Here is a 19,794-nt window from a genome sequence, read left to right as displayed (position 1 = left end):
GCTGAAAGCAGAGAATATCAGAAAGATGTTTACCTGTGCTTTATTGACTACGCAAAGGCTTTTGATTGTGTGGATCATGACAAGCTATGGACAACATTGTAAAGTATGAGTATTCTGGAACACTTAATTGTGCTCATGAGAAATCTGTACATGGACCAAGAGGCAGTTGTTAGAACAGAACATGGGAATAGTGAATGGTTTAAAATTAAGAAAGGTGTGCGACAGGGTTGTATCCTTTCACCATACTTATTCAACCTGTATGCTGAGCAAATAATCCAAGAAGCTGGATAATATGAAGAAAAACGTGTCATCAGGATTGGAGGAAGACTCATTAACAACCTGCAATATGCAGATGATACTACCTTGCTTAATGAAAGTGAAGAGGACTTAAAACATTAACTGATGAAGATCAAAGAGCACAGTCTTCCATATGGATTGCATCTCAATGTAAAGAAAACAAAAATCCTCATCACTGCACCAGTGAACAACATTCTTATCAATGGAGAAAAGACTGAAGTTGTCAAGGACTTCATTCTTCTTGGATCAACTATAAACACTCATGGAAGAAGCAGTCAAGAAATCAAATGATGTATTACATTAGGCAAATCTGCTGCACGAGACCTTTTTAAAGTGTTGAAGAGCAAAGATGCCAGCTTGTAGACTAAGGTGCACTTGACTCAAGCTATGGTATTTTCAGTAACTTCATATGAATGCAAAAGCTGGACAGTGAATACGGAAGACCATAGAAGAGTTGATGCCTTTGAGTTATGGTGTTGGAGGAGAATATTGAGAGTGCCATGGGCTGCCAAAAGAACAAACAGATCTGTGTTGGAAGAAGTGCAGCTAGAGTACTCCTTGGAGGCCAGCATGGCCAAATTTCGTCTCTCATACTTCGGACATATTGTCGGGAGGGACCAGTCACTGGAGAAGGATATCATGTTTAATAGGGTGGAGGGTCAGAGAAAAAGAGGAAGACCCTCAGCTAGATGGATTGGCAAAGTGGCAGCATCAATGGGCTCAAGTGTGGCAATGATAGTGAGGTTGCCCAGGATCGGGCAGTGTTTCATTCTGCTGTGCATAAGATCGCTACCAACTCGGTGTCACCTAACAACAACAACAACAACTTTCCACCAATGGAGTCAGTTTGATTCTTGTATATTCCATCTGTTGAGATCCATGTGTATAAGCTTCTTTTATGTTTTTTTTCAAAAAGGTATGCGTAATGAAGAAGTCATTGGTTTTGCCAAATTCTACCATGTGATCTCCAGCATCATTTGTATCACCAAGGCCATATTTTCCAACTAATGATCCTTTCTCTTTGTTTCCAACCTTGCATTCTAATCGCCAGTAATTATCAGTACACCTTGATTGCATGTTGATCAATTTGAGATTGAAGAAGTTGGTAGAATTCTTCAGTTTCATCGTCACTGGCTTTACTTGGTGCTTACATTTGAATAATAATTGTATTACCTGGTCTTTCTTGTAGGTGTATGGTTATCATCTTGCCACAGATAACATTGTACTTCAAGATAGATCTTGAAATATTCTTTTTTATGATGAATGCGATGCCATTCCTCTTCAATTAGTCATTCTCGGCATAGTAAACCATATGATTGTCAGATCAAAATGACCAATACCAGTCCATTGCATTTTTGACAGTTTCCAATTTGTTAGATTCATAGTTTATACACTCCATGTTCTAGTTACTAATGGATATTTATAGTTGTTTCTCTTCATTTTGAGTTGTGCCCCATCACCAAATGAAGGTCCGGAAGGCTTTATTCCATTGGCATCATCGTGGTCAACTCTACTTTGAGGAAGCAGCTCTTCCCCAGTCATATTTTGAGTGACTTCCAACCTGAGGGGCTCATCTTCCTTCTGGCACACATTTGACAATATTCTAGTGCTCTGCGTTATGTTTCACTATTCCATGTTCTTATTCATACATTCCCATATTCCCACCCATTCTTATGAATACACACACACATTCATGTGCTCACATCTTTGTACACACAGTCATTTGCACTCACAGTCCTGCATTTTGTTGATACCCCAGTTCAATAAACTGTTTCAGGACATTCCGCATTCCCCTGGAAAATTGTGCTTACAGAGGAGAACGGCAGAGTCAAGGGCTTGATCCAAATCCAGAAAGCACACCGTGCAAGAAAGGCACTTCTCAGACCTACTGTCTGGACTGGGTACCCACCTCCACTGGGCACTGGAAGGAAGATCGGTTCTGCACTCCACAGTAGCTGAGGCGGAAGAGCAGCTCCTGGCCACCACACACACAGGACCTGCCCCAGACCTTGCTGCTGTCTGGGAAATCCATATTGATAACTCAGAAGGCGCCATTGTGGGGCAGCCCCCATGATGGTAGAAACGATAGAACAGCTAGACTGCCACTACACGTCCCCTCCCATAGGCCACACCTGAGGTTAGTCTTGACTTTAAAGGTCCTGTTAACACCGGCCACTCAGGGGTGCAGACAGCATGCAATTATATGAAGCAAATTCTCAGAACAGACTTTCAGAGGTGGCCAACAGCAAACAGTTTGGCATGTATGTAAAATGAGAACAAATGTTACTAAAAGAATTATAATTAAGGAAACCAATACCCAGAACTCAATTCCTATAGGTAAACACATGTTTTACTTAAAGCCACAGACTGATATGGCATGAATCTGGATTCTTTTAACCCCATAGTCTTGGGGTTCCACCAGTCTACATTTGCCCAGTAAGCCTGGCCTTTTTTATCATAATTTTTGAAGTCTCATTTGCAAGTGGCAAAAGGTAATTTTTGTAAATGACAACTTGATCTTCATGTTTATATTCACAAATCAAAGCAGACTGGAAAAGTCATTCACAAGGGGTTAAATGGGAGAATAAGCCAATATTTGTGTCAGTTTGTCTTAGTTTAATACCAGTCTCCATGGAAACAGATCACTGGCCTATTTCTTCTCCCATCTTGAAGTAAACAATAGCGTTCTCATGTTTCCCAATCTTGGTTTCCTTCCGGTAGGAGTCTCTTACAGAATGCCTCCAAAGTACTTCTCGCCACAGCCGACAACAAGGCAGTCATTCTCCACGTGCTTCTTTGAATTGTTCGTAAACACCTTTGGTGAATTGTGATTTCTATCCTGTGTTTTCTACCTGGGCCTTACCTATGGACACAGGTGGGGAAGTCAGTCACTGTGAGGTACAGGTAGCTAGCTACAAGGAACACCCAAGCACACTGGGAAGGCCTTTCCATTGGTTTCTTCTCACGGCCACAGACAAGAGTACCACCCAAGACCACTGTCCACCCTTTGCTGCCAATGCCAGAAGAAACGAAGGCAGCATTAACATATGAGGGCCAGTCCAAAGGCATTACTCCAAAGTCACAGAAATGTTCATTAAACAGAAATATCAAAATATGAAGCTAGTGCTTCATGGCGTATCTTCCATCTGGGTCTACGACACTGTGGAAGGCGGTGTTCCCATCTCTCCAGCTCCTCCCCAAAGAATTCTGTGCTTTTCAATTCATACCACATCAAAATGGCACTTTGGCCGTCCTCAAAGGACTCAAAGAGTGTTCCTTTTCAGTGTCCTTAGAGTTTGGAGAACAAAAAGATGTCTGAAGGGGCAAGATCAGAGCTGTAGGGTGGGTGGGGTAAGGGATCCCAAGGAAATTCCCATAGGACAGCCCTTGGTACTCTCAAACAATGAGCAGATGCATTGTTGTGATGGAAACATTTCCTCAGTGCGAGTTTCCTGGCCTTTTCCTCACCAGGGCAGCTTTTAATTTTCTTTAAGTTTCTCCGTAATAAATCCCTGAGATCATCCTGTGTCCTTCGAGAAGACCTATCAGATTTACCTCAAAAACCAGTCACCATAACATTCTGAGTTACACTGTCCGACTTGAATCTAACTGACCCAGTAGATCCTTCCAGAATCAACTGTTTTGATTGGACCTGAACAAGATTAAGACACATACTCCTGAGAGAACTGGTCTTCAGCCACCCACTGATGGCAGAGATATCAAAGCACACTTGTGTGGATCAAGCCTGTGCATGTGTGAACCGTGGCCCCAGCAACATACTTTTTGACTTAGTTTCGTAATGATGCTTCCTCACTTTACCTCACTGACAGCCCAAGTCCACTTTATGGTTGTCATGACAGACAGAAGCTGTTGTCTCCAGGGTCACCCTCGAGGGCTAGTCCACAAATGATGGACCCCTGGACTCCACTGAGCCAACTCACCCTGCAGCATGTCTTCTCGTCTCTAGGGACATACTGCTGTCAGAAAAGTAAGAGGAAGGGGGCCATGTCCAACTGCATGTGTTCCATGCTATTTTTATGACCCTCAGTTTGTTCCTTCTGTGATATAGACAATTACAGAGTTGTTGTTGTTTTTTTTTAAGATTTTTATTGTGGATTGAGTGAAAGTTTACAGGGCAGATCATTAGTTTTACATTCAACAAATCATACACCTTGTTTCATTACAATGATTATAATCCCCTCCATGTACCATCAGTTAACAGTATCTCTTTCTATTCACTTTAGCTTAAAAAACAAACAAACAGAAAAACCCACTCAGGCATATATAATAATTTACACCTCCAAAGGGCACGTTCTGCAAGTCTGCCTCCTGGCCACCAGCTCTTAGTACTTCTTTTCCCATGAATCTACAGTCCTCAGCTGCTCCACCTCTCCATGCCCCCATCTCTGCCTCTATCTCTGGTGTCGCTGCTTCTCTGGATAAGGTCCCGCATTCTTCTTGTGCTCTTCTGCCTTGATGGTCTTAGGATCCACTGTTTCTGGACTGTAAAATTAGCAACTCCCCTATCTTTGTTACAAAACTCACACCTTTATAATTGTGACAGTCACAGTTAGTCATGATAACAATTACTCACTATTGAATCATACGAATCTTATCCCTATCTCTTTTCACCAGACCCATCTAGACAGGACGAAAACTATTCAGTAGGGACTCTTTCTTCATCCCCATATCCTTAAGCTAAACTCCCTCTTGAAACCTTGTAAGCCAGTCACTTCGTGCGTTTATCGCCCCCTCATTTTAGGTAGCCAATGTCTAAGTTGCCCGTCCCTATCTACCCCGTGTACAGAGGGGATAGCATTGATAATTGATGTGAAGACTCCTTCCCTCTGTTGGTATTTAGAGTAAACTACCTCCATGAGTATAGGTCAGGTTCATCAAATTGTAGCAATTTACCCTTGTTTCCTTTATAAAAAAAATTTTTTTTCTGTGTGTGTGTTCTGATTATCAAGCCATCAAAGCTAGGTCAAATGGGTACTGTCTGCAACTTTGGGTGTTCTTGTGCATCTCCCCTCACTTCATATCAGCTGGACGTTTCACTCTCAGTTCTAGCCCTCTGTGGCTATGTCCTTGTCCATGGGATCAAGTGTCCTCAGGTCTCACCACACTTTAGACCAACCACCCTTCCCTCTTGTCTCTCTCATCTCCAAGTCAATGGGAGTCAATGGACTGTGGTTGAACTCAGCCCATTTCTTCATTACTGCCTTTTTCCTTCTTCCAATCACCAGTAGACCAATGTGGTCACCAGCAAGCTTGCATGGCTGCTCATGTGTTCCCTTTGAGTTTCCGTCTTAGAGGGGAGTTTGTCCTGAAGCAACTTGATTGCTTGCCTTGATGGCTTCCTGGCGAACAACTTGCTTATTCTTGTGGCAGCCAGTCTTGCTGACCTTTTGGTTTGGGGTTTTTCCTGATGATCTTTCTTTGAAGATGTATCTTCTGTCCCTCTAGCTGTTCCAAGCTGCTTTGCTTGTCCTTGCTAGTGGGAATGTCCCACCTCATAAGGTTCTGGGTGGGAATCAGGATTCCACCAAATGTCCTATACTTTGCAAAGGCTTTACAAGAGGCCTACTTCACTGGGCAAGTTGTAGAACCCCTTCTAGGTATTCCAATTAGTTATAGGCTGAAGACAGGCTTACAAGTTTTCTGTAATCATGTTTCCCAACATTCCTTTCTATCCCACTCAAGTGTCTATTTTACAATAGTAGGCAAGGAAAACCAATATTCATAAGACAGTCAAGCCTTTTAGTATTATTTCCCCTCTTCAAGCTATGCCTAGATCCCTGTATCATAGAGCCCTATTGTTCCAAGGTTCAGCATGCATCACTATTTACCTCTGTCTCACTAGGTCATGCAAACTGGTCTCAGTGTTTCCCTATCTATCTTGTTCTTCCGCCTCCTCCCCCTTCTTGTATTGCCTTCCCCAACACCTGAACTATACCCCCCACCCCAACCCCACTGTTGTATTTACCTTATATTCCATTAGTTCTTCCCTCCATTTAAGACAGTCTATTTTATCCAGTAATTTATCTGAACTTCCCATCACCTGGATCTCTGTTTTCCTCTGTGTTTACCTTCTTTCACGTTGTAATTGTTTTGATCATAGACTGACCTCCCAGATCCTCTGTTCTTATAATTTTATTCTGCTCTTGACTCTTCCATTTGTCAATTGAGTTCAGGGTGAAGCTGCCACATACGTCATTCTCTGGTTGTTGTCTGTTCTTGCTGGTTCTCAGTCCATAGAATTTCCTTTAGGATGTTTTGCAGCACAGGGTTGGCTTTGGCAAAATCCCTTAGCTTCTGTTTATCCTGGAATGTTTTGATTACACCATCCTATTTGATTGACAGTTTTGCTGGGCAGAGGATTCTTGGTTGGCAGTTTTTTTCTTTCAGGATTTGCCTCAGTTACTTTATCTCATTTCTGGACATATGCTGATATGGTCATCTGCTTCTGTTTTTTGGGCATATTCAGGAGTTAGTGGTGGCCTTAATACTTAGATGGGTATGTATTTTGATATTTTTTATGCTTCCTGATTGCCTCCAGGTAGATATGATCAGGAAATGAGCGTCACTTTTCACTGTTCTTTCTGAGAAATTTCAAGATGCCATTGTTTGTCATTGTGACGTAAATCAGGATTTCATTTTCAGCCTATTTCCTTTTTGTTCTGTCTGTCCTGCTCCACGATCCCCATTCAGGCCTTTTTCCTAGTGATAACCAGGTTAGGGCCGGCTGTGGCTGTTTTGCGCTGCTGTTTGGTTTTATGTGGAAACTGTCACTTTAAATTTTGAGGAAATCTGTGTGCATGCATAGTAGAACCCTCCAGGGTGGTGGTGGCGGGGTGTCCACTCACTCAGGCACCCCCTCTAGTCACCAGAATGGAGGTGTGCGGATAGCGAGAGACCAATGAACAGATACCAAGAAAAGACTGTCTATGCCTTTATCTCTGAGGGTCTGTCAGGTGTCTGTGGCTGCTCTGATCCTTCCTCCATTTAATCTTGCCCAAGATGGCGGCTCTGGGAGCAGCTGAGCATCTTGAATTAAAAAGCAATGGATTTCTTGCTTCTGCTACAAATTCCCCTAGCTGTAAGCCTTCCAACCTTCTAAATATTCCTTTATATGTGATTCAGAGTTCAGGGGCCATGCCCTGAGCCTGCTTGGTCCCGTATTCTGTGTTATTGCTGATGGAGATCATCACTGCACTTCCACCTGATCTGCCATCTTGTTTGTTCTCCTAGAGATATTATTTTTAAAAATACACAAAGCTCCTTACAGCTGCAGAGCTCTTGAATAGAGCCATTTGAAGAAGATAAGGCAGCAATTCTATAATGCATTTAAGAATGACACCTACTCCTCACTTACGGACTGTCTTGTTATCTGACATTTACAACAACAAAACAGAACCTACTGTCTAACTATATTGTGCATTAATGACATACAGCCGCCAGTAATGGGTACCAAGGTGATACTGGAAGTGATGATTAAGGTTGTGTTTCAACTTGGTTGGCCATGATGCTCAGTGGTTTTGTGGTTGTGTAGTGATGCAACTTGGCAGTGATATAATGATGCCATTCAGAGGTTATGTGGTGATGTAATTTGGCAGCTATGCAATGATGTAGTCATTCTCCATTTTGGGATCTGATGTCATTATCCATTTTCACATTATGCTGATTTTTGCATAAGAAAAGCCTCTGACAAATGTAGGAGCATTATAAGTGCACACACTATTTGAATGAGTCTCCCCACTCCTCTGCCTTTAGGCTATGGAAGTTCACACTTGGACATGCAAACATTACAGTCCAGTGATGCTTACTGCAGCTATTCTCATGTCAAAGGTCAAAAAGGGCCTGATGTCCAGCAAGGTGTGGACACATCGAGGTGCATCTCTAAGATAAAATATGTTGCTCTGTATGAATTCGTACAGTGCATTTTCAATGAGAGAAGCAGGCTGTGGGGTATAATATCATATTTGTAAAAAAAGAAACCTAACAACCCATTGTTTGTGTGTGTGTGTGTTTGTACAGATGTTTGTCTGTTGAGAAAGGTTTGTGCACAGCAGACTGGGCTGAGGTAGAGAGGTCTACAACAGCCAAAATGTTGATTCGGCCTCAGTGCATAGCAAACTCGGTTACTTTACTTAAGACGCATCTGGATCACAAAACAATATCCAACTGGTAAAACATATATATATAATTGTCTATGTTAAAAAATAGTGCTTTGGCAAAACAGGAAACAGTGTTAATGGAAATAAAAAACTCAGAAAAATCTTCAGAATGGGACCTACCTTCTATCAGCGGTCGCTCTGATTGAGTGTGGGCTTATGGGTGGCTGATCTCTGTTTCTATCTATTGTTTTGTTGTTGTTGTTAGGCACCATTGAGTCTGTTCTGACTCATAAGGACCCTATGCTCAACAGAAGGAAACACTGTCCAGTCCTCCACCATCCTCACAAACTGTTGCTGTGTTTGAGTCCATTGTTGCTGCCACTGTGTCATCTGTCATTTAGAAGGTCTTCTTTTTTGCTGACCCTCCATTTTACCATTCTTACAGTGTTATCTACAGTTTGTTGTGAACCACATAGTTGAATGACTCTGCATAGTCAATAAAGCACGAGTAAATATCTTATATATATATATATATATATGTATGTTTTATTGTGAGTTATATGTAGTTTACATGAGAGAACCTCAGTTCCATATTCATTCCATCGTATATCATTACATTGCCATGGTTCCAATCCCCTCTATGCATCGTCTTCCGACCAAAGGGCATATCCTAGAAGCCCGTGCTCTACACTCCCCCTTCCCCCCTCAGTCTTCGGCCCACAGTTCCTCTCCCTCTCTGGATCCAAAGTCCCCAGCCTCTTCATCCCTCCATGTCATCATCTCTGTCTCCATCTCAGGCATCCCCGGTTCTCTGGGTGGGGTCCCGTTCTCGGCTCTTATCCGTTGGTGGTCCCAGAGACCTCCGCTCCTAGACTGGAGAAATAATTGCTCTCTTCCTTGCTACAAAACATCTACCCTTGCATTTCCAATACGAGTAAATATCTTTTTGGTATTCTCGGCTTTTAGCCAAGATCTGATGCCAGCAATGACATCTTTCGTGGCATGCTCTCTTCTCAATATTACTTGAATTTCTGGCAGTTCCCTGTCAATATACTGCTATAATTGTTTTTCAATTATTTTCAGAAAATTTTACTTGTGTGTGATAGCAATGATTTTGTTTGATGATTTTCACATTCCATTGGGCCACCTTTCTTTGGAACAGGCACACATCTGGATCTCCTACAACTGGTTGGCCAGTTAGCTGGCTTGCACGTTTCTTGGCACAAATGAGTGTGTGCTTCCAGGATGCATTAGTTTATTGAAACATTTCTATTTGTTTCCATCAATTCCTGGGGCCTGGTTTTCACCAATACCTTCAATGCAGCTTGAACGTCTTGCTTCAGTACCATTGGTCGTCATCATACTCTGCGTCTTAAAATGGATGCACGTCGACTAATTGTTTTGGTCCAGTGACTCTGTGCATTACCTCCACCTACTTTCAAGGCTTCCTATTGTCTTAGGCTTTATCGACTCTGCAAAGCCTTTCAACTGTGTGGGTCATGACAAACTATGGATAAGATTGTGAAAAATAGGGATTACAGAACCCTTCATGGTGCTCATGAGGAACCTGTATATAGACCAAGAGGCAAGAGTTAGAACAGAATAAGGGGGTACTGAATGGTTTAAAAATCATGAAACATGTGTGCCAGGGTTGTATCCTTTCACCATACTTATTCAATCTGTATGTTGAACAAATAATCCCAGAAATTGCATTATATGAAGAACATAGCATCAGGATGGAAGAAGACTCAGCAACCATCCGTAAGATGCAGATGAAACAAAGAAGTCTTCATTGTCAGCAAGATGCTGACAATGAAGAGGTCTTAAAACACTGATGAGATAAAAGACTACAGTTTTCAGAGTGGATTACACCTCAAGATAAAGAAAACAAAAAACCTTACAAATGGACCATTAAATAACATCTTGATAAATGGAAAAAAGACTGAAGTTGTCGAAGACTTCATTTTGCTTGGATCTACCATAAATGCTCATATAAACAGCAGTCAAGAAATCAAATGATGTATTGCATTGGGCAAATCTGCTGCAAAAGACTTAATTAAATTGCTCTAGAGAAAAGATATCAGTTTGAGGACTAAGATGCACCTGAATAAAGCCATGGTATTTTCAATAACCTCATATGCATGTGAAAATTGGACAGTGAATAAGGAAGGTCATAGAATTGATGCATTTAAGTTATGGTGTTGGAGAAGAATACTGAAAGTACCATGAACTGTCAGAAGAACAAGCAAATTTGTGTTGGAAGAAGTACAGCTTGAATGTTCCTCAGAAGTCAGGATGGTGAGACTTCATCTCTCATACTTTGGACATTTTATCAGGAGAGGGCATTGTGCTTGGTAAAGTAGAGTTTCAGTAAAAACGAGGATGACCCTCAATGAGATGTTTGAGCACTGGGCTCAAACATAACAACAGTTGTGAGGATGAAGCAGGACTGGGCAGGGTTTGGTTCTGTTGTGCACAGGGTCTCTGAGTCAGATCTGACATGACAAGATCTAAAAACAACATTGTCTTGTTGTTAAGTGCCATTGAGTTGGTTCTGACTCATAGTGACCCTGGTGAGTTTGAACCACCAACCTTGTGGTCAAACCGACATTTTGGTCAAATGCTATCCTACTGAGCCACACCAGAACTTAGGCTTCCAAAAATTCATGGAAATATTCTACTGTCTTTCAGTTCCCTTTTCACAAACTGTTTGAAGCTCATACATAGAGAGATACTCATGTCCAGGACCCAGATCACAGAGCTGTGGAGGCTGGCAAGTCCCAATCTTTAGCTTTGTGCCCCTTCTGAGTCACCTCATTGCAGAGAAGGAACAGACTAACATCAGTAGGTCATTGGCTCAAGTTCAAACCACTGGAGGTCAGATAATGAGCCAGATGCAGGATCCAAATCAAACAAAATGCCCGAGAGCTTTGTCAGAATGTCCACATATATTAGATGTAGGTTACACTCCTGAGGAAAATCCCTTTCATTATTTTTTGGCTGCATATAGCAGCCCTCATCGTGGATGTGATTACGTTACATCCGATTTCTTCACCGAGGAATGAGCACATCCCAACTGCCAAGCCATTGAAAATCGTGGCCTGGTCAAGCTGACACAATCGGAACCATCACACATTCCTACATTTTCTACTGGTGCTAAATGACCAAGGATAAGGGAGATGAGGTGGGGACAAGGCAGAAATGTTTAGAGATTCAGAGGTTCTCAGCAATGGGAGACAGGAAGAGCCCAAGGGCGCGAGGTCCTTCACAAACTCACGGCCATCTCTCAATCTCTGGCATGTGTAATTGAAACCATGCACAAGAGACGCCGGTTGAGATCTCCTGTCTGGCGAGTCGGGTGGTGGCCATCTGGAGGGTCTTTGGCTCTTACCACGTGATGAGGATGAATGAGATCATTAATATTTATAAAGCACTTTAACATCCTGCAGAAGCTAATGCTCAGGATCACAGTGCTGACTCCCCTTAGCTTGGTCATCACCTGGACCCAGAGCAACTTGGTGAAGCGGCTGGCTCTCAGGATCACTGGTTTATGTCGGAGTGAGTACAAGTGTACAGATCTGAGCATGGAAACCATGCTTGGAGAAACACAGTACACCTTTTCCACTTTCTATTTTCTAAATCCAACAAGAAACCATTCTTTAACTTCTAAAGCACTTGATGTTTTTCATTAAATTCTCAGCCTTGAATACATTCTCTGCCAAGTTTAAAGAGCCCTAGCAGAGTAGGAATTGATCATTAAAATGTAAGATGTAGCGTAGATTATGATGGAAGTTAAGTGAATTCAGGTGTGTGGGATTAGGACCAGAGTGAAATTCAGTTGTGTTCAAGGCGTTACTTGAATTTCTGACCGCCCAGTCTGCATTTCAGAGTCAGGAATGTGGGAAAAGATGTGCCTATTGGGCATCACTGGTACCCTCCAGGAATGGAGTAGAATTGCCCCGTAGGGTTTCCAAGACTAAATGTTCACAGAGCGCACGGGCTCATCTCTCTCCTTTAGAACTGCTGCCAGGTTCAAGCCAGACAGCACAGTCAGCAGTCCAGCGCTTAACTCACTGTACCACCAGGGATCCTTACAAGAGTCACAAGGTGCCTTATAGCGAGAAGGACTTCCCCAGGAGTGACCACCTTGCCCTTCGCCTCTCAGAAGGAGTCAGCGAGTTGCACAGGTTGCACATTCTCTGCTGTGTCCCCGCACCTCTGAAAACATTCTAACTACAAACACGCCATTGGATCACGTTTCTCAATGTATTGCTTTCCTTGTGATTCTGGACTACAGTTGTATTTATTCCTGCCTCAGAAATTATCTGTGTGGTTGCCTCAGAATCCCAAGCACATCTATAGGTTGCCTTCGTGTTCCAAATATTAACATGGCCTCTCAGCCGTGTCATCTTTATTGCTTCAATGGCTGCTCCTGTCATTGTCGTTAAGTGCCGTCGAGTAGATTTCGACTCACAGCAGCCATGCATAGGGTTTCTGAGGACCGACTGATGGGTTTGATCCACCGACAATGTGGTTGTTTGTCCAGGGCTGATCCCACAGCACATCTGCTCCCAGCACTCCCATTTTACAGGTTTGCACACATCATTTGGAGTGTGATAAAGAGAGGACCTATGGCCTTTTGTGCTGGTACTTTGTGGCATGAAACAGAGAAGAGCCCATGACCGTGTGCAGATACACTTTGTGGCGTGACAGAGAGGACCCAATGACTACTGTACAGACACTTTTGCCATGTGTGAGAGGGAATCTCGTGCTCAGATACTTTGTGACATGAGAGAAATAGAGGACCCTCATGACCATAAATACTGATTCTCTATGACACAGAGGAAAGTGAACCCCATGATCATTTGTACAGGCACTTTGTGAGGTGAATGAGAGGACCCATGGCCACTCTTACCATGGGAATTAATTTCTGTTACTAGGAAAACAACAAGTCTGTTCCTGTCAATCTGACTCCTAGGGTCCTACAGGACAGAGCAGAATGCCCTGTTGGTGTTTCTAGTCTGTAAGTCTTTGTGGAAGCTGTCAATCACGTCTTCCTCCAGGTCAGGGACTGGAGAGTTGGAACTGCTAAGCTTGCAGTTAGCAACCCAACACTTAATCCACTGTGGCAGGTTATAATTGGTTTGTTTATTATTATCTTGATATTACAGTATGAGTGTTTTTGTTGTTAGCTGTCACAAGGCTCCTGACTCTTGCCGATGCCTACACAATGAGACACAATGCTACCCAGTCCTGTGCCATCCCATCAGCTGTTGTGGTGTGGACCCTCAGGATCCATAGGACTTTTTTCCTTCTCTATCAGAGTCTCTTGTTGGATTGTGCATGGGGTTGCCATGTATCTGGGACCAGTTCAATGACCACTATTAACAACAACAATATGGAAAGCAACGCAAATAACAACCAACGAGCATTATGTTAGATGAGAGCTAATTCAGACAAACTTTTTACACCTATCATTTACCAGGTCCAAAGTGAGGCTGGTGGATACCCTGGGGTTTGCTTTCTGGCCCCTCAGAGGCCACCAATTGCTCATGGCTCTGATTAGTTATTATGTTTAAACCCAATTGGCATCACCTAAATTCCACTCATGGTGCCCCGTGTGCGTCAGAGCAAACTGTGCTCCACAGGGTTCTTAGTGGATGATTTTTTGTAAGTAGATCCTACTCATGGTGCCCCGTGTGTGCCAGAATAGAACTGTGCCCCACAGGGTTCTCAGTGGGTGATTTTTCATAAGGAGATCCCACTCATGGTGCCCCGTGTGTGTCAGAGTAGAACTGTGCTCACAGGGTTCTCAGTGGATGATTTTTCATAAGTAGATACCACTCATGGTGCCCCCGTGTGTGTCAGAGTAGAACTGTGCCCCACAGGGTTCTCAGTGGATGAGTTTTCATAAGTAGATCCTACTCATGGTGCCCCGTGTGTGTCAGAGTAGAACTGTGCTCACAGGGTTCTCAGTGGATGCTTTTTTGGAAGTCAGTCGTTAGAATTTTCCTCTGATGTACATTTAGCTGGACTTAAACCTCCAACCTTCAGGTTAGTAATCATGTGCTCTCAGCATTTGCACCCCAGGGGCTCCAAGCTGTGCAGCTCTGTGTCCTTCTTTTTGCCCTTTTGTTTGCCTTGTAGGGCGGTGTTTGGAAGACAGGGCCTCGAACAGTTTTATTTCAAGGACTTCTTCTCTGAACATGACTCATCTTTATTTAAAGGGTCTATTCAAAGGAGGACTGAGTCACTCCCACCTTAAAGTCCTCATTGTTGCGAAGCACAGTGCTTGCCATTAGGCAAAGGGGTGGGCAGAGGAGAGGAGGAGGTTTACAGAGGACGGAACGTTCTGGAATCATGCAGGTCCCTAGTCCTTTGAGAAATGATTTAGTTTAATGGGGTTGACCTAAATCAAGTTTTTAAAAGTATATTTTCTGAGACTTTGGGGGGTTTGGGGTTTTTTGGACCCCATTGCAGCTCTGGAGTGGGACTTGGAAGGAAGCTCCCAGCCAGCACATTTGCATCATCACAGTAAAGTTGGGGGAGGGAGGGCTGTAACAAAGAGCTGCTGACTGAAGTCAGCTCCCTTTCTGACACATATTTGCTGGCAAAGGGGGGCGAGCCGCCCACTATTCTGAGACTACTGGCTCTGAAGAGGATGCAATGAAAAGGGGGTGCTGTGATCCCCTTCTGCTCTCTCCAGGGTGCCCGAGAGGGGGTGTCTGGATTTGGAGAGTCATCCTCAGGCTTTCCAGGACGGGTGGGGGCGTAGAAGAAGAGTGGTTCTCAGCTTGTCTGCAGCTCCTACTGCGTGCCCTTGAGTTGGTTCCCACTCATACTATCCCTCTATAGAGTTTCAGATCAATGGCTTATGAGTTTGAACCACCGACCTTGTGATTCGCAGTCCAATGTTTATCCTATGGAGCCACCACGATCCCTATATCATCCTGGCATGGTGCTGTAGGATTATGCACTGGACTGAAAGGTCAGCGGTTGATGCCCACCAGCCGTTCCTCAGAAACCCTAGGCAGGGTCACCATGAGGGGGACTAACTTGATGGCACTTAGCAACAACAATATATAAATCCAGCGTTGTGCTGTTGTTAAAGTGAAAAGGTGTTTCCAGTTTGAATCTTACTCGCCCTCAAAGCCTTCAGGAAACATGAATGTCATTGGACATTTCCTTTATTTCTGGCACTTTTGTCTCCTGATGTCTGATTCGTACTCACAGCTATTAAATAACATGTACCAACCGACATCTAATTTTTAACAACCTCCTCAGTTAGGAAGCATTGCTTGCTGCACTGTAGGCAGCCAATTGTGGTGTTGCTGAGTTACTCTTGCTTGGGGGGCAGGTGGATGCTCTAACTGTGGGCATCTTAGCTGCCAGGTAGCCACCCATGATCCTTTGATTTTAACCTTCGCAATGCAGAGTTTACTTCGACTTGGAACAGTTCTGACACTCCTCATAAAAGCAGACGAGCTGAAGGTCAGGTGGACAGACATATCATGACACCTCTTTCTCCGTACTTTGAGGGGCCTTCAGCAAGTTGCGGAACAATGAAATGAAAAGGTAATAGAGTTTTCCACAAGCACTTTGAAGTCCCCTTGACTTTATGGGGAAAAGAACATTGTGTGGTGTCCAGCTCAGAGCTGGGTTGCCCAAGAAGCATCAGAAATGCAGGGCTAGTCATACAGGCAAAGTCCAGGGTCAAGGATCTGAAACCAGCCCAACTCCGTACCAGCACTGCCCCAAAGGAGACCTCGCTACCTCCTAGGATTGCTCCAGAAGTCGAGGGGCTCTGGTGGTGCCATGGGCTAAGCACTGAGCTGCTTACTGAAAGGTGGGTATTCCATACCTACCAGCCACTCCGTCGGGGAAGAGATGACAACTTGGAAATGTTATGGGCCAGTTCTCCTTGGTCCTAAGGGTCCCTAGGAGTTGGAATCAACTCAGTGAGACTGAGCATTGAATTTTTAGTTTACCGTCTATTCAGGAGTTTTGTGGGAGAAAGATGTAGTGGCTTACCTTGATAAAGATGGCGGCCTTGGAAATCCTGCGAGGTAGCTCTAACCTCTGAGTCACTGCGTGCTGGGGTTGACTTGACAGCACCAACAACAGTAAGAATTTGGACACTCTGGGTGGGCAGTGACCACTGTGCACCTTGGGTCTGGTCCCCATCTTAATCTTCTTGTCTCTCCTCTCAGATGGACACAGATAAGGACCACCATCAACAGCAGGGCCTAGCAGGGGTCTTGTACATTACCCAAATGAAAGCCCTTTAGGAAAACAGCTCTCAGTTCTATTTTAACAGGTTAAAAAATGTCCTGGGGAGCTTGACTCCCATGAGTCTTTTGACCCCAGCACGCTGGCTCTGGGGAACCTTCTATTATGTGATGTCAGATGCACCTCCCCCCAAGAAGGTGTTAGTTTCTGAGGCCCAGACATGTTGGGATCAAGACAAGGGCTTGGTGCGGTTCAGATGAGGGTCGTCTGGACCTCTTCAGACTCCTGCTCAAGTCTAAGAAGCGGTTTCATCTCCATAGCAGACTCCCATTTGGGGTACCGAGGATGGAAACAGTAAAACATCTGCACAGGACAGAAGGTAAAATGCCAAAGTTCACCGTCTTCTGAGACTTGGCAAGCCACGAGCATTTCACAATCTATGTTTAAACAATAACAAGGAAAGAAAGAGTCTGTGGGTTTGGTGAAGAGTGAGCATGCTCAGCTTCTTCCTGTAAGGTTGGTGGTTTGAGTCCACTGAGATGTGCCTTGGAAGAAAGGCCTGGTGATCTGCTTCTGAGGAATCAGCTCTTAGAAACCCTGTGGAGCACAGATCTACTCTGATCACACACGGGGCACCATGATCTACTTATGAAACATCATCCACTGAGAACCCTGTGAGGCACAGATCTACTCTGACACACACAGGGCACCATGAGTGGGATCTACTTATGAAAAACCATCCACTGAGAACCCTGTGGAGCACAGTTCTACTCTGACACACACGGGGCACCATGAGTGGGATCTACTTATGAAAAACCATCCACTGAGAACCCTGTGGGGCACAGATCTACTCTGACACACACAGAGCACCATAAGTGGAATCTACTTATGAAAAATCATCCACTGCAAACCCTGTGGAGCACAATTCTACTCTGACACATAAGGGGGCACCATGAGTGGGATCTACTTATGAAAAATCATCCACTGAGAACCCTGTGGGGCACAGTTCTACTCTGGCACATGGGGTGGCTGTGAGTTGGAGTTGAATTAACAGAACTGGTTGGCTGGTTACAAAAGCGAAGCCAACCTAGTGAGAAGGCAGCTTGTAGTGGGAGGTGTAAGGTCCCAGATGACAACACAGTTGTGCTAGAAGAAGCCCTGGTGGAGCAGTGGGTTAAGTGCTGTTAACCGAGGTGTGGGCAGTTCAAACCCACCAGCCACTCTATTTGAGAGAGATGAGGCTGTCTGTTCTCCTAAAGATATCCTAGGGAGCAGTTCTACTTTATAAGGTTGCTCTGAGTTCGAACCAGCTGGGCAGCAGGGAGTTGGGTTTGGCAGTTTGATATGATGTGGGGTCCTTGTTGTCCAGGTAAGTGTGAGATCGAGCTGGAGATGAGAAGAAGACAGAAAGTGCTGAGTTAAACAGAATCTGAGGGAAGAAATTGTGTAAACACCACAGCTGACATTATGAAACAAGACAGGAGAAGCCAGGAGCGAGTGACAGGCCTCGAAGGGGCTGGGTTCCAAACCACCAGCACCTGTGGTTTGGGGCAAGTCCTTACTCAGAGCCTTGGGTACTTCTGTTAAATGGGGCTATTTATAGGTGCTTGGCCAACATCCTGGCCTCAGTAAGTAAGATGATGAAATGACAAGGTTTGTGAAGATGTATTTACAACACAACAAACTGAGCCACAGAACATTAGAAACAGATTTGCCTTAAAATACTGAAAACAAAGGGCAATGTTTTCTAGGATTCCCTTTCCCTGAGCGAGTAAACAGATGCATCTCTCCTCGACATACATGTGGAACGTCGGCAGACGCGGTGATTCCTGCAGACGACAGTCTTGTCACCTGTCCAGGCGTTAAGCTGTGAATTTAAACAGTAGACACCGTGGGAATGTGCTGGCTTTTCTGCGAAGTCTCCCTCAAGCACTTGTACACATGGTTTAATTTTAGCCATCAGTGGATGACAGTGCCTCTTTCAACTTGGATATTTTTCAAATTTTTAAGTAGCGTATGTTTTTTTAAAGTTACTAAAAAGATTTTACATTTCAGTTGAGAGCTTAGCTGTGCCAACCTGCAACTCCAAGCTGAATGGAGACTCAGGGAGATGCTTTTGAACCTTCCCCAGAGATGGCTGTGGGAACAACCCTGTGAAGCCCCCATTGCAGACCCAGCAACACTCCATGCTGTGATGAAAGGCCAAGGAAGATGAAGAGATTTTGGCAAAACTAGTGGGAAGTGTTCCTTTGGACATACAGCTTTTCTGAAGAGGGTCATTCCCCTGCCCGGCTGCACCCTCCCCTTGTGTAAAAATGGCGGGCATGTGGGGCATCTGACCTCCTCTACCTTCTCAAGGGGGAGGAGAATCAAGATGAACAGCTCAAGGTTGAGTGCTGTGATGCGGAGATCAGACATACTTGCAGCCTCCAAACCTTTGACCACTTCCTACACCAGCCACTTGGACCCCCAACATCATTTTACTTCTTAGCTGGACTCCATAATTGGTTGCAATGGTCACACAGAACTTATAGACCACACTCATAGGGATGGGTTTATTAGGGAAGTATGAGGATATCATTCAGGATCAGAAACAACTCAGAATACAGTTCACAGCCAACATTCATCTGTCAATCTGTCATACTGTGGTGATGCTGGAAGATATGGCACCAGTATTTCTCCATAGTGGAGAGATTTTAGTGGAGCTTCCAGACTGGGACAGATAGGAAAAGGGAAAATCAGACCACATCTGAATGCCTAGCCACTGAAAACCTTATTAACAGTCACAGAACATAGCACTCGAAATACGACTAGGGAAGAGCTACCTCCTCAAAGCCGAGTTGACCTTAATGACATGAATGGAATCCGTCTTTCAGGACCTTCATTTACTAATACATAGCACAACTCAAAATGAGAAGAAACAACTTCAAACTTCCATTCATGTAAACACATTCTTTTAAAGACATACTCAGAAACTGGGAGTATGACTATAGGGACATTGTTTTATTGTTGTTAGGTGCTGTTGACTCATAGGGACCCATAGTGACCCATAGTGACCCTTTGCACAGCAGAACAACACACTGCCAGGTCCTGTGCTATCCGCTCAGTTACTGCTGCCACTGTGCCCATCCATCAGGCTCGGGGGGTGGGG

This window comes from Chrysochloris asiatica, unplaced genomic scaffold (genome assembly GCF_000296735.1).
Source record: "Chrysochloris asiatica unplaced genomic scaffold, ChrAsi1.0 scaffold00283, whole genome shotgun sequence".
Taxonomy (NCBI): Eukaryota; Metazoa; Chordata; class Mammalia; order Afrosoricida; family Chrysochloridae; genus Chrysochloris; species Chrysochloris asiatica.
This window is presented reverse-complemented; position numbering follows the sequence as displayed.